The 11,952-nt window shown below is 37.9% G+C and overlaps 1 long non-coding RNA gene across 1 annotated transcript; it reads left to right on the forward strand.

Moving 5' to 3' along the window:
• The first annotated feature begins 439 nt into the window (after window positions 1–439).
• LOC129051541 (uncharacterized) lies at window positions 440–3,330 on the forward strand. The gene is made up of 3 exons (XR_008515900.2): window positions 440–537; window positions 1,870–2,205; window positions 3,033–3,330. It is a non-coding gene; the product is annotated as an uncharacterized LOC129051541 (long non-coding RNA).
• Window positions 3,331–11,952: the final 8,622 nt, after the last annotated feature.

Raw genomic sequence — 11,952 nt, forward strand, 5'->3', positions numbered from 1 at the left:
TTTTAAATGGTCAAATCAGTCTCAAGTTTTAATTAACCTTTTAGCAATTGTCTTAGAAAATCTTTAAGATTTTAACATCCCTTGTAATTTGGAGTTTTTAAGAGCTCATTTAGAGGCCCCGCTGTCTCAGGCAGCAGTGAAATGTGTTGTTCAGCAGGTGATTTGAAGGCTGGGTGGCCAGCATGCACCCTGGTGTTGGTCCCATGTCCATGGCTTAATAGCTGTGTCCATCATTTTTGTCAGGCCTGATGATTACTCCATGATCACCACAAAATGTTAACTGGTCTCCTGTGTCTCCACACCTCTTAGGCATTAAAAAAAGAAGGATTGTTTATTTTTAGGATGAATAAGTCCAGCTAGCCTGATTTCTAGTTGACAGTGATATTATTTTGTCACAATGAATACCTCAACAGGAATTCCAAATCCTAGAACTTGCTTTGGACTCAACACATCTAACCACTCTTCAGCTGATATCCACCTCCTGACAAATGAATCTCTCTGGCCCCTGGACCATGCCCTGAAACACAGCTTAAAACAGTTAAGTGCATAGACAATATGCCACAACATGGCACAGCTGTAGATGGGACGGGACAAAAAGAGGCAATTGTTAGAGTAGTTACTGAGGTCACAAAATTCAATTTTGGTTAGTGTTATGGTTCAATCATGGGCTCTTATTCAGATTGCCCAGGTTCAAATCCTGGCTCTGCCATTTCCTAGCTCCGAGGCCACTAGTAAAGCCAATTAATCTCTCTGTTGTTCAATATTATTCTATGTTAAGTGTAGGTAATAACATTAGTCAGGACATAAGTTGTTGTCAGGAATAAATTGAGGTGTATCATGTAAGGGATTAGCAAGCCCCTGGCACCTAATAAGTGTTCAATGAAAGTTATCTATTATTGCCAGTGACTAGCAAACTGAGACTTTGTAATATTTATTTCCATTCAATTCTATTCAACTGCAACAGTATTATTGCGTATCAAACATGTTAAAGCATTGCCCTATGTGTTGAGGGATAAAAGTATAACAAAAATATGACTCTGACCTCAAAGAACTTAGCATTGATGGAGTGAAGTTATACCTGGCTAACAGCAATGAAGGTTTGAAAATACCAGAACAGAGGCGCAAACCATGTCCACACACCATTTGGGTTGGAGGAGAATCTATCATTCTTACTTGAAGTGGAAAGGAAGATGGTAGAGGACAGCCAGCTGATCATTTGAGCTAATCTTTGGATGACAAGTCAGAATTATTAGTTAAAAAAAAAGGTTGGAAGTGTGAGAGGCTATTCTGATGGATTATGGGGTGCAGGAAGATGGGAAGTTGTAGGGATTGTTCTGAGATTGACAAGTGGTCTGATACACATGAAGCATGCATCTTATTTCACGGGGAGCCTGCATGACACAGAGAAAGGAGCATCAGCTTTGGAGTCGGTTTGACCAGTGACTGGATCTTTGTTCTGTCTCAATAGACATGCCCCAGCCATGATGTGGAACCTCATATCCGTTGTATGTGTAACGATGATGATGATAATCATATATGTTCCATAGTGGTGTTGTGGGCATTTTTGGGAATAATATAGGTAAAGCACTTGGCATTTGATAGCCACCAATGAATATTTTCTTTGTGGGGCAGAGAGTAGCAGGTTTGCTTAGCAGTTTTTCAGATAGCCCAAATGCCAGCTGGAGCTCCCCTGTGCTCTGAGGCTTAGAGAAAATTGACTCAAGCCCCCAGTGCACTTTCTATGCTGTCTCCACATTGCCAGGTCACTTCTGGTTCTGAGCTTCACCCTGTCTTCGTGCCCCTTGCTTCTCTTCCAGAAGCTGTCCTTGAGCTGAGAACGGTAGGATGAAGTTTTTTTTTTTTCCCTAGGCAGAATGAACAGTAATCCCAGAGACCCTGAGATGAGAAAAGGGTGTTTAACTTATTCAAAGAAGACCAAGGAAGCCCAAAGACCAGAGAAGAGTGCAGGAAAGGGGTGGCGGTCTGAGATGCAGTCAGAGCAGCGGCAAGCCCACAGAGTCTGTGGCAAAGACTTCAGATTTCATCCTGAATAGGAAGACAGGTCATTGGAGAGTTTTGATCAAGGAAGTGAGATGAAATATCTTAGGCTTAAAAAGAACTATTCTGACATCTAAATGGAAAATGGACTGATGAAGCAAAAGAAGCCACAAGGAAGCCAGTTCAGAGGCTATTGAAATGCTCCAGGTGAGAGATGATGGTGGCCTGGATGAGGAATGTAAGAGTGGAAGTGGTTAGAAATGCTCTAGGGAGAAGTAAGATGACCCATTTATTGATCGGATACAAAGGTGGGAAAAAGAGGAGTCAAGGGTGTGTCCAAGGTTTTTAACCAGAGCAATCAGGGTCATTACCATTTACTCTGCCGGGAAGGACTGAAGGAGGAGCACATGTGGGAGGGGTGAGTTCTGTTTTGTATATGTTAAATTTGAGATGACTTTTCCCACTGATCATCTGTGTTAGTCTGTTCTAACACTGCTGTAAAGAACTACCTGAGACTGGATAACTTATAAGCGAAAGAGGTTTAATTGACTCACAGTTCCGCATGGCTGGGGAGGCCTCAGGAAACTTACAATCATGGTGGAAAGTGAAGGGGAAGCAAAGCACATCTTACATGGCAACAGGAGAGAGAGAGAGAGAGAGAGAGAGAGAGAGCACGCACAGGGGAAGTTGCCCCTTTTAAACCATCAGATCTCATGAAAACTCCCTCACTATCAAGAGAACAGCATGGGGGAAACCACACCCATGATCGAATCACTTCCTACTGGGTCCCTCCCTCTACACATGGGGATTACAATTTGAGATGAGGTTTGGGTGGGGACACAGAGCCAAACCATATCATCATCCATCAGGTGGAAACGTTGAGCAGGTAGTTGAACACATAATTTTGGAGTTCAGGGGAGAAGTTAGGGTTCAACATTAAATTTGGAAGTACACCATTCTTCACTATTAGATGAAAATATTACATCTACAGCTTAAAACTGTGGGTGATAACATGCATTTTTATTTCTGACAAGGAGGAAATAAATTTCTTCTGGGTTAGTTTGCTGTAAAGACCAAATACTCTGCAGTGCCTAGGAGGCAGGAGCCTGGGAATAAGTCCAGCTCCACATGTTGGCCTGTGTGTGTTGTCCAGTGAGGGAACTGAGAGAGTCCAGCACCGATGAATGTGACACACACAGGCCCAAGTCTTGGAAGAGGAAGCAGAAATCAAAACTGCTCCAGAGCACATCTGGAATAAACAAGCAAAACTCATCTTCCTTTATTTTGTGTTTTGTAACACTGAGCAATTTGATTAAAACAAATCAGCAGGACAAAAAATGAAGTTGCTTTTCTGTGGGGAGACAAAATCAATGAGAAGAATCGAGGTTGAGTAAATATCTTATGGATACTCAGGGGAGATAATATTCCAATTTCCAGAATTTAAAGGAAAATTTTAAGAATTAGTTGTTTTCTAAAACATAAAGTTACTTTTATTTTGTACCTTAAATGACATTGAAAGTATGGGGCACATGTAAGAGTAAATAGTTCACACCTAAGGTCTCAAAAGTGCTTATAATATGTTTTTTACTTGATAAGATGTGGACACTTAAAATAATGTGTTTACGAAACTATTTGCATAAGTGATTTAGATAGAGTTGGCATCTAAACCAGATTTGGTGACACAGGTGAAATGATCTGATCGGCTGTCATAAATTTCAACCCAGGCAATCACACTGGAAAAGAATCAATGCCTGCAAGTGTGTAGCCATGGTGGTGCACCACTCAGAGATGCCTCCAAGGGTGAACCTGCTACAAGGAGTGCACATGGCCAACAGACCCTGGTTGTGCTGACTTTGGGATCTGCCTTAGCTTTTGAGCAGATGTCAAGCACTTGCAAGGCAGCCTCCTGCCAATGACTGAGCAAAGCAGCAGTAGATGGGCTTGCAATTTATTTCTGGACAGTGAGATGCTCCTCTTTGGGCCCTCCTTGTGCTAGAGCTACTCGTTAGGCTAGCCGAGGCTTTCCCAGGGCTACAACATGGTCTGAGGCTCTCCTCCCTGATCTTTCTTCCTTCCCTCACACCGTTGCAATGTGTCAGACCTCCATCATGGTCTAAAAGGCTTTTCCTAACTGCTCTTGTTTCTTTTCCCCTTTCTCTTTCAAGTCACTCTCCCCAGTTAATGTCTTGCGCTTCTAGCTCTGTCTTGGCATCTGCTTCTGGGAGGACTCAACTAGTTTATTGCATTATCTTTTACTTTGTCATATTAGGGAGCCCCCAGGGAAGATGTGGGAAGATAATAATTAAGTTTGCTTTTATTGTTTTTCTTTTATTTATATTTTCCCTATTAATACCAATTTTTGCTTTTTAAGAAGATATGACATACTCTAGGTCATTCCTTGTCTCCGATTCCCGCTTTTCAGATTTCTGCTCTGGCTAGGTTACATAGATTCTTTCTGAGAGAGAATTTAGCAACTCTCAGGTTAACACTAACCTTTTGATTTAGTGTGAACAGTAACCGTTTGATTTTTAAAAAGTATACATCTTTAAAACATAAATTTTACTCTGACAACTAAAAAAACTAAAAAAACTACAAATTTTCATCAATTGTTTTCCAATTCTTCCTTGAAGTCCTCTGATGCAGAATTGGTTTCTACGAAATATAACAGATTTATGTTCTCTAACCACAACATATTTAGAGAGGAAAGATTGTGACGGTGAATCTGAAAACAACTGAGACGAAATTGGGATGGGTTCACCCAAATCCAAGGTTTCCTCAGATAAGAATACCAGGGCTTCCCTGAGCACAGGGCTCATTGTCAATGAATCCTCACAATTGCCAACCTCTTAGTGTCCACGTATGATTTTTATCTGATTTTTGTTTTATAAGTCTTACAAGACGCATTATCCTTCTTTCTTATTTCTCAGCTGAACAGAATCCCGACATAAGTTTGGGATCATGAACCCATGACATCAACATAGTCAGGTTGAGTATGAAGAACACTGTGCTGTGGTGACAGGGAGCCTGGTTTCTTCCTGCTTTTGGCCTTAGCTCTATGTGTGACCTCAACCAAGTCACTCAAGCTGTTACAGTCTCTTTATGTGGATGAAATGAAGGGGCTGAAATAGCTACTCACGGTAGCTCTGAATGGCTATAATTCTATGAAACTAGAAAAGAATAAAATGTGTTTATAGTCATTCTCTGACCCTACTTCTCCTTCTTTAATAAACAAAACACAATCCTAAAACACGTTTGTTTTTTCGAAGAGAGTTTTTGCTTTATTCACCCTCCTTCCTCTGCTTTGTGGGATGATCTCAATGAATTTCTGAGGAACTGAGAAGACCAATTCCCAAATCATCTGGAGTAATTAATTCCAGTGGTTGGAGTTAATTATGATGAGGCAATTCATAAAGTATACAGTAGAAAAAAAGCAGCAATTGATGAGACTTCATCTGTAGTGAGATTTTTTTCAAAAGCATTCTTCTGGCAATGCATTTCAAAGTTAAACATATGTGTGCTTCAATGGTGGGAAAATAGTTTACGAGGGTATCATTAGGTACGGGTTTGAATTATGTGCATATGGCCCTATGTATATTTTTACAGATATGATACATGGCTAATTGGTGTATAACATGGGAAAATTAATAACTATAGCAGAGACCTCAACTCTATCATGTTTTTATACTATTTACTGTAGTATATTTACCAAAAAATCCATCAGTAAAATGGCATTATATTATGAAATAATTTTAATATCAATATGAACAATTAACAGGAATATATTGAGTATAAAAACAATAATTTGGGAAGCACTGTGTATTATAAAAATAAAGAATTTGTAATAATGCAATAACAGGCTGTATTTCTGTTTTATGATTCTGATAATAAAGCACTTAAGTTCCACTTTCATGGTTTATGCTGTTATCAGAACCCCCTGATATAATTAGATGGCCTTGTTTTAGATAATTACTTATATTTCCTTATTGCATAGCAAAAATCCCACTGGAAAAATCCTCAGTATTTTAAATGTAAGAGCTATATTGCTGGAATAGGCCAAGAGAACTGGAAATCAAGTTTATTCATAATACAGGGGCCAGGATTTTTGCAAGCTGAGTGAAAATAATACCACTCTCTTTCATTTTTACTTTTTTTATATTTCACAAATTGATTTTACTTTCATGATTTCTCTTATATTATTCTCTTACCACTCCTGTGAGGTAGTTGTCATTATCCACATTTTATAGATGGGGAAGTTCATGCTGAGGGTTTGTGGTCAGATTAAGTGGTGGAGCAGAGATTCAAACAAACACCCATCGTCTTACTCTAAAACTCCATTCTACTCACAACTTTTGAAATCACAAGAAAAACAATCTGGTTAAGAAGCATCATGAGTATGGTATGTTTTGCAATGTTGTGTTTAAAAGTTTATTATTAAAATGTATTTCTGATCCTTTCTCAGAAATGCCTATACTTCACCTTCCACCTTGGAGTTAGATGCCTGGGTTCTAAGTCAGGTTCTGTTATCAACTGACTTTGCGTCCTTAGCCAACAAGTTGTCCACTCCAAAAGGTGGTGGTGGTGGCAGGGTTTGGACAGTTGGGGAATGGGGGGATTGAAATCTTTTTCTAGATCTAAAGCATCTGATTCAAATTTTGTTAAATTAAAATTAACATACTGCTGACTGATTGATGATATCATTGTCATTTATGACACCATACTGTAATGTTATAGGATGCAATCAATCACTCAGAAAGTTTCCTTCAATAAGGACAAGCTAAAATAAGCTTGCATAAGATATTTACTTAGAAAATTATTATATCTGGAAAGCTTTTCTCTAAAATGTCTTATATAAATAGGGCTAAACTTAGCCTACTCTGAAGTAAGAAAAAGAAAAGAAAAGAGAAATAAACAGAAAAGAAAGGATAGGAAAAAAAGGGAAGGAAAGGAAAGGAAGAGAAGAAAAATTCTCAAACAGATTAATTTACCTAGTCTTAATAATTTTCATTTTTTTTTATTAGGTTGGTGAAATAGTAATCGTGGTTTTGTCATTACTTTTAATACTAGTTTAGGATCAAAATCTATAGAAATTTTTTAGTTATGGTGAGTAGGAAAACAATCTCACCAGTCATTTGACATTAACATAAGCATGCTTGCTCACATTTACTGTGCTAAATTATATAGAATTGTCTGGAAATGGTACAAATGTATTTACAATTGAAAATGCAAGTGTAGCTCAAATAATCAAATAATTGTTAAAATACTGCCCACACCTGATAAATAGATAAATTTGGAAATAATTTCAAACTTTGTTGTAAATATAAGCATTCATCTTTTGCTCCTGAATGTCTATGACATTTCAGGTAAAAAGTTGCCAACTAAAACATTTCTATTTTATATTTCAGCCCAAGTTATGTATGTTTCTTGTCTTATGCATTTACAACAAGCCCTGCTCAACTTTGTTCTAAGGAAAAAAAAAATCAATGTCTTAATGACAGCACTGTTTATTATGGACTAAGCATTTATGTATATTATTTACTTCTATCTTCTAAACAACCCTGCAACTCAGGTATTGTTGTCTCAATTTTGCTCATAAGAAAAATGAGCTTAGTAGTATTTACCTGCCTCTCAAGGTCAGTTGGTTTCATTAACCACAAAACCTACTATCCAGTTTGTATCTTATCACTGATTTTAGTAATTTATGCATTTATATGGTAGGAAATATGCATACCAGTGTGGTGGAAATCTCTCTGTATTGGTTCTCCTGGAGCATAGGGGAATTGTAGATGTGTTCACGAGTAGTTACCAGAAATAAAAAATTTTCCCCTAAGAGGAAAATTCCTTTATATTTGGGGATGGGTATCCATTAGTTATCTAAACTGATGCCCTTTTGTGTTCATTTATATTTTCTGTATTCCTGTCCATTCTCAAACTTTTCTGGGCTTCCTCTCACCCCCCAGCAAATGCCCAATTTTTCATGAGAGAAGGCATGACCTGGGACATTTGCCTATTTTATATATAGAACTATAAAGATAACGATACCCTCCAGCAAATGAGGAAACCTGTGAGCTGTAAATGCCTGTGTCTCCAACTAATTCACAGAATTCCCTCCAAGGGAGGGACTTATTTTGCATTTGAACTCCGAAATACCTTTCAAGATTGTTAAACTTAACACCAGCCTGAAAATCCTAGGCATGCTGGAGATCAATTAACTGCTTCCAGAGCTCTACTAGCAACCCTTTAAGATGTTTGCATTTTAGAGTAATTTGGCCATTATCACATTTGCATCAAATGAAAACACATTTCATTATTTTGAGTGATAGGATGTTCAGTTAGAATACTCAAACCCTCTAGAAGCTTGCGTCTTTACCTACTTACCTTATCTAATGGTCAGATACCTTTTTCAGTTGCCTTTTTTCCCTCTGTATCAGTGTCGAATCTCAGCTTGTCTTCTTCTGTACACTTATTTGATTTGATTTCATTCTTTCCACTACACGATTGCTTCCCACATTCCCACATTAGGATTTACATGCTCTGAATATCCCACTCTCACATTTTTCAAGCCAACTTTCTCCTGTTGCATCAAAATTTATTACTTGACTACTTGATTACCTAATTATTTGCCATTAACTTTAACATTTTAAAATAACAATCTTTTACGGCAACAATTGGAGCTCATTGTAGAAGATTTATACAATTAGATAAGGAGTAAACAGAAAATAAGAATCACTGCAGTATCAGCCACCAGAAATAAACACTATGGTGTATAGTTTTCTTTATATTCACGGATATTTTTATTGTCATATACTACAATAATAAATTATGCTGTACAAACTGTTTTGCAACCGATGCCCACAATATAACACGAATATATTTCTATCTTCCTATTCTTTTTCAGCCTCATTTGCAATGGTTTTATAATTTTTTCTTATATGGATATATATAGTTTATCCAAGTAATTCCCTGTTGTTAGGCTTGAGATTATTTCCATGTTTTTGGGTATTTTAAACAAGCTTATGATAAACAACCTTGATAAATAAATCTTTGGCACATCTATAATTTCCTCAGAATAAATTTGTAGAAGAGGGAATACTGGGATATAGCTTGTACACAATTTTAAGGTTACAAAAATAGATATATTTTTACAAAATTTCATCCAGCATAATTGTACAAATTTAGCCTCGTTAATGGTGCTGACGGTTTCTGCATTACTATTTTTATAATCCCCAAATATTAGCAATTTTAAAGTTAATTTGCTATGTAAAAATTCATTGATTTTACTAGCATTTATTGTAATATCTGAAAAAAATGCACTTACAAATTTTCCTGATCTGTCTTTATATATGTGTGTATATGTATGCATGTTTATTGATTCTTCATGTTCTTTACTCACTTATTTGTTAGAGTATGAGTTGTTTCTTTCTAATTAATTTGTGAGGACATTTCCTGTATTAAAGATAGTAAAACTTTAATGTTGTGTTTGTTATAAGTATTTTTTCTGGTTTGCAAAAAGTCTATCAATGATTGCATTTGTTTCAACAGTTCAAAAACACATGAGGTCATCTTTCCTTTAATGAGCTTTTTATTTTGATATCACAATTATCAATATATTTTTGACCCTTATATACATTTTAAGCTATAGTACAGGTTCTAGTACGTTTGTGTTTTACTTATAAAAAATATAGATTTGCATTATTTAAAAGAGTTTGATGTAGGATTTTTCTTCTCAGTCGGGTTGCAAGCTGGAGACCTCTGGCTGGCAATGCCCAGCCTGGGCCCCACTCAGCCTTGCTGGTGTGCCCCAGCTTGCCTGTGTTATAGCTTGTACCTGCGTTCAGTGGTCCTGAGCTCTTGTACCACACCCAAGAAGAATGAGGATATGCTGGACTTTGAAGAGTGAGGAGGGCAGAGAAGAATTTTATTGAGCAATGAAACAGCTTTCAGTGGAGAGAATGTGGGGGTGGTTCCCTTACCTGGAGGTGGGAAAGTCCCCCCTGTGGCTGGGTCCAGGACCTCTTATGGACTCAGAATGGGGAGTGTATGCTGATTGCCTTGTGAGTATGTAAAAAGGTTAAAGCGAAGATGCCACTCAAAGGTGGGCACAACAGTGTAGAAAAGCAATTAGGAAAGGGTAGGTACATGCAAAATAAGTAAAGAGTGGGGCTCAATCAGAGGAAAGTGTACCAAATGGGAAGACAAGTTCTCAATTCAGTTGGAAGATTTAACTTGTAGCTTGGCTTTCAGGCTTTAAACTGTCTTCAGCTTGGAGGTGGGGTTTCAGTGGGGAAACACCCCTATCTGCCCAGGCATATTTGGCTGCCTCCTACCTCTCTCAAGTTCAGAACAAAACAACAGATTAGAAAGGTCACAGAGAAAGAGGCAGAGGAATCTCCCCTACTACCTTTCCCGTACCCACAAGATGCTTCTGGGCTGGCGGGGAAACTTTGATGCTGATGGGACATGATCTTAGAGGAGGTCAGGAATAGAGGCTCATCTTGCCCAGTCATGTGGGTAGAATTGTTGTCAGCATCTGGAACGGAAGTGACAAGGAAGCAGGGTGCAAGTCTGGCGAGCACTATTTGTTGCCTGTTCCCCTGCCAGTGGTTCAGCACATGAATGTTGCCCATCTGTAGAGGGTTGCTTTCCTTTTAGGGTCATCTCCCATATCCCAGATTTCACTGAGTCCTATCCAAACTGAGTGTGAAGACCCCACCTTTCAAAGGTACCACTCTGGAAAAGAGGAAGGTGCCACTGACACCCAAAGGAACCGAGTGGTATGGAAAGGAAAACGAGGTACAACTGTGTCATGGGAAAACCCATTTTGAATGCTTTCTGTGTCATGTCCGTCCCGCTTAAACATCTTTTCTGGCAAGAATTTGTCTTAGTCATGATGATATCTTCAATGCCTGAAGTGTAGTAGGAACTCAGTTTCATAGAAATTCATTAAACGTGGTACATGAAGGAATTGTGTTGCTTTAGAATCTGTTACCATGTTTAATCACTTTCTGATGTCTGCTAGGTAATGACGATACAAATGGTGGGTTATTAAAATAGTGTGCAATTTACTTATTTTTAAAAGAGAAGAATAATATGGTAATCGGGACTACATATAGTTTCAGTGTATCATCTCAACCTCTTAATTTTATTTTATTTTTTTATTTTTGAAGACAGAGTCTCATGCTGTTGCCTAGGCTGGAGTGCAAAGGTGCAATCTTGACTCATTGCAACCTCCACCTCCCAGGCTCAAGTGATCCTCCCACCTCAGCCTCCTGAGTAACTGGGACCACAGGTGTGCACCATCATGCCCAGCTAATTTTTGTATATTCAGTAGAGATGGGGTTTTGCCATGTTGACCAGGCTGGTCTCAAACTTCTGGCCTCAAGTGATCTGCCCGCTTCGGCCTCCCAAAGTGCTGGGATTACAGGCATGAGCCGCTAAGCCTGGCCTTCATCCTCTTAATTTTAATGAGCAAAGATGAGCATATCATTTTAAAACAAATGAAAGAGGCCAGAGGAAAATAATTATTGGATATCTGCTATGTGCCAAGTACTATTGTATATGCTTTATGATTAATATTTCATTTTTCTTCACTACTATTATTTTGGTTTACAATCAAAACTACTAGTTTACATATAAGAAAATTAGGGCACAAAGAAGTTTAGACAAGCATTTTTAAAAAGACGAGAGGAGTGACTTAGAATTTGCATATAAAAAGTAACAGGAGACCAACTGGATATAGAAATTGAGATGATATAATTAAAGTCAATTACATTTTGCATTCAAATATTTATTATTGCCTCTGTAGTTAGAACTATGCTAAGTAGCAAGAGGGAATCACATTATTGGGCTGCTATACAGAAGTGTTTATACCACAGTTTTAAAGATAACCACTGACCTACATTAGCATTTGATAATCAAAAGATAGGATAAATGTGTATTCCAGTAATCAACAAGAAA

This window comes from Pongo abelii, chromosome 17, assembly GCF_028885655.2.
Source record: "Pongo abelii isolate AG06213 chromosome 17, NHGRI_mPonAbe1-v2.0_pri, whole genome shotgun sequence".
Lineage (NCBI taxonomy): Eukaryota > Metazoa > Chordata > Mammalia > Primates > Hominidae > Pongo > Pongo abelii.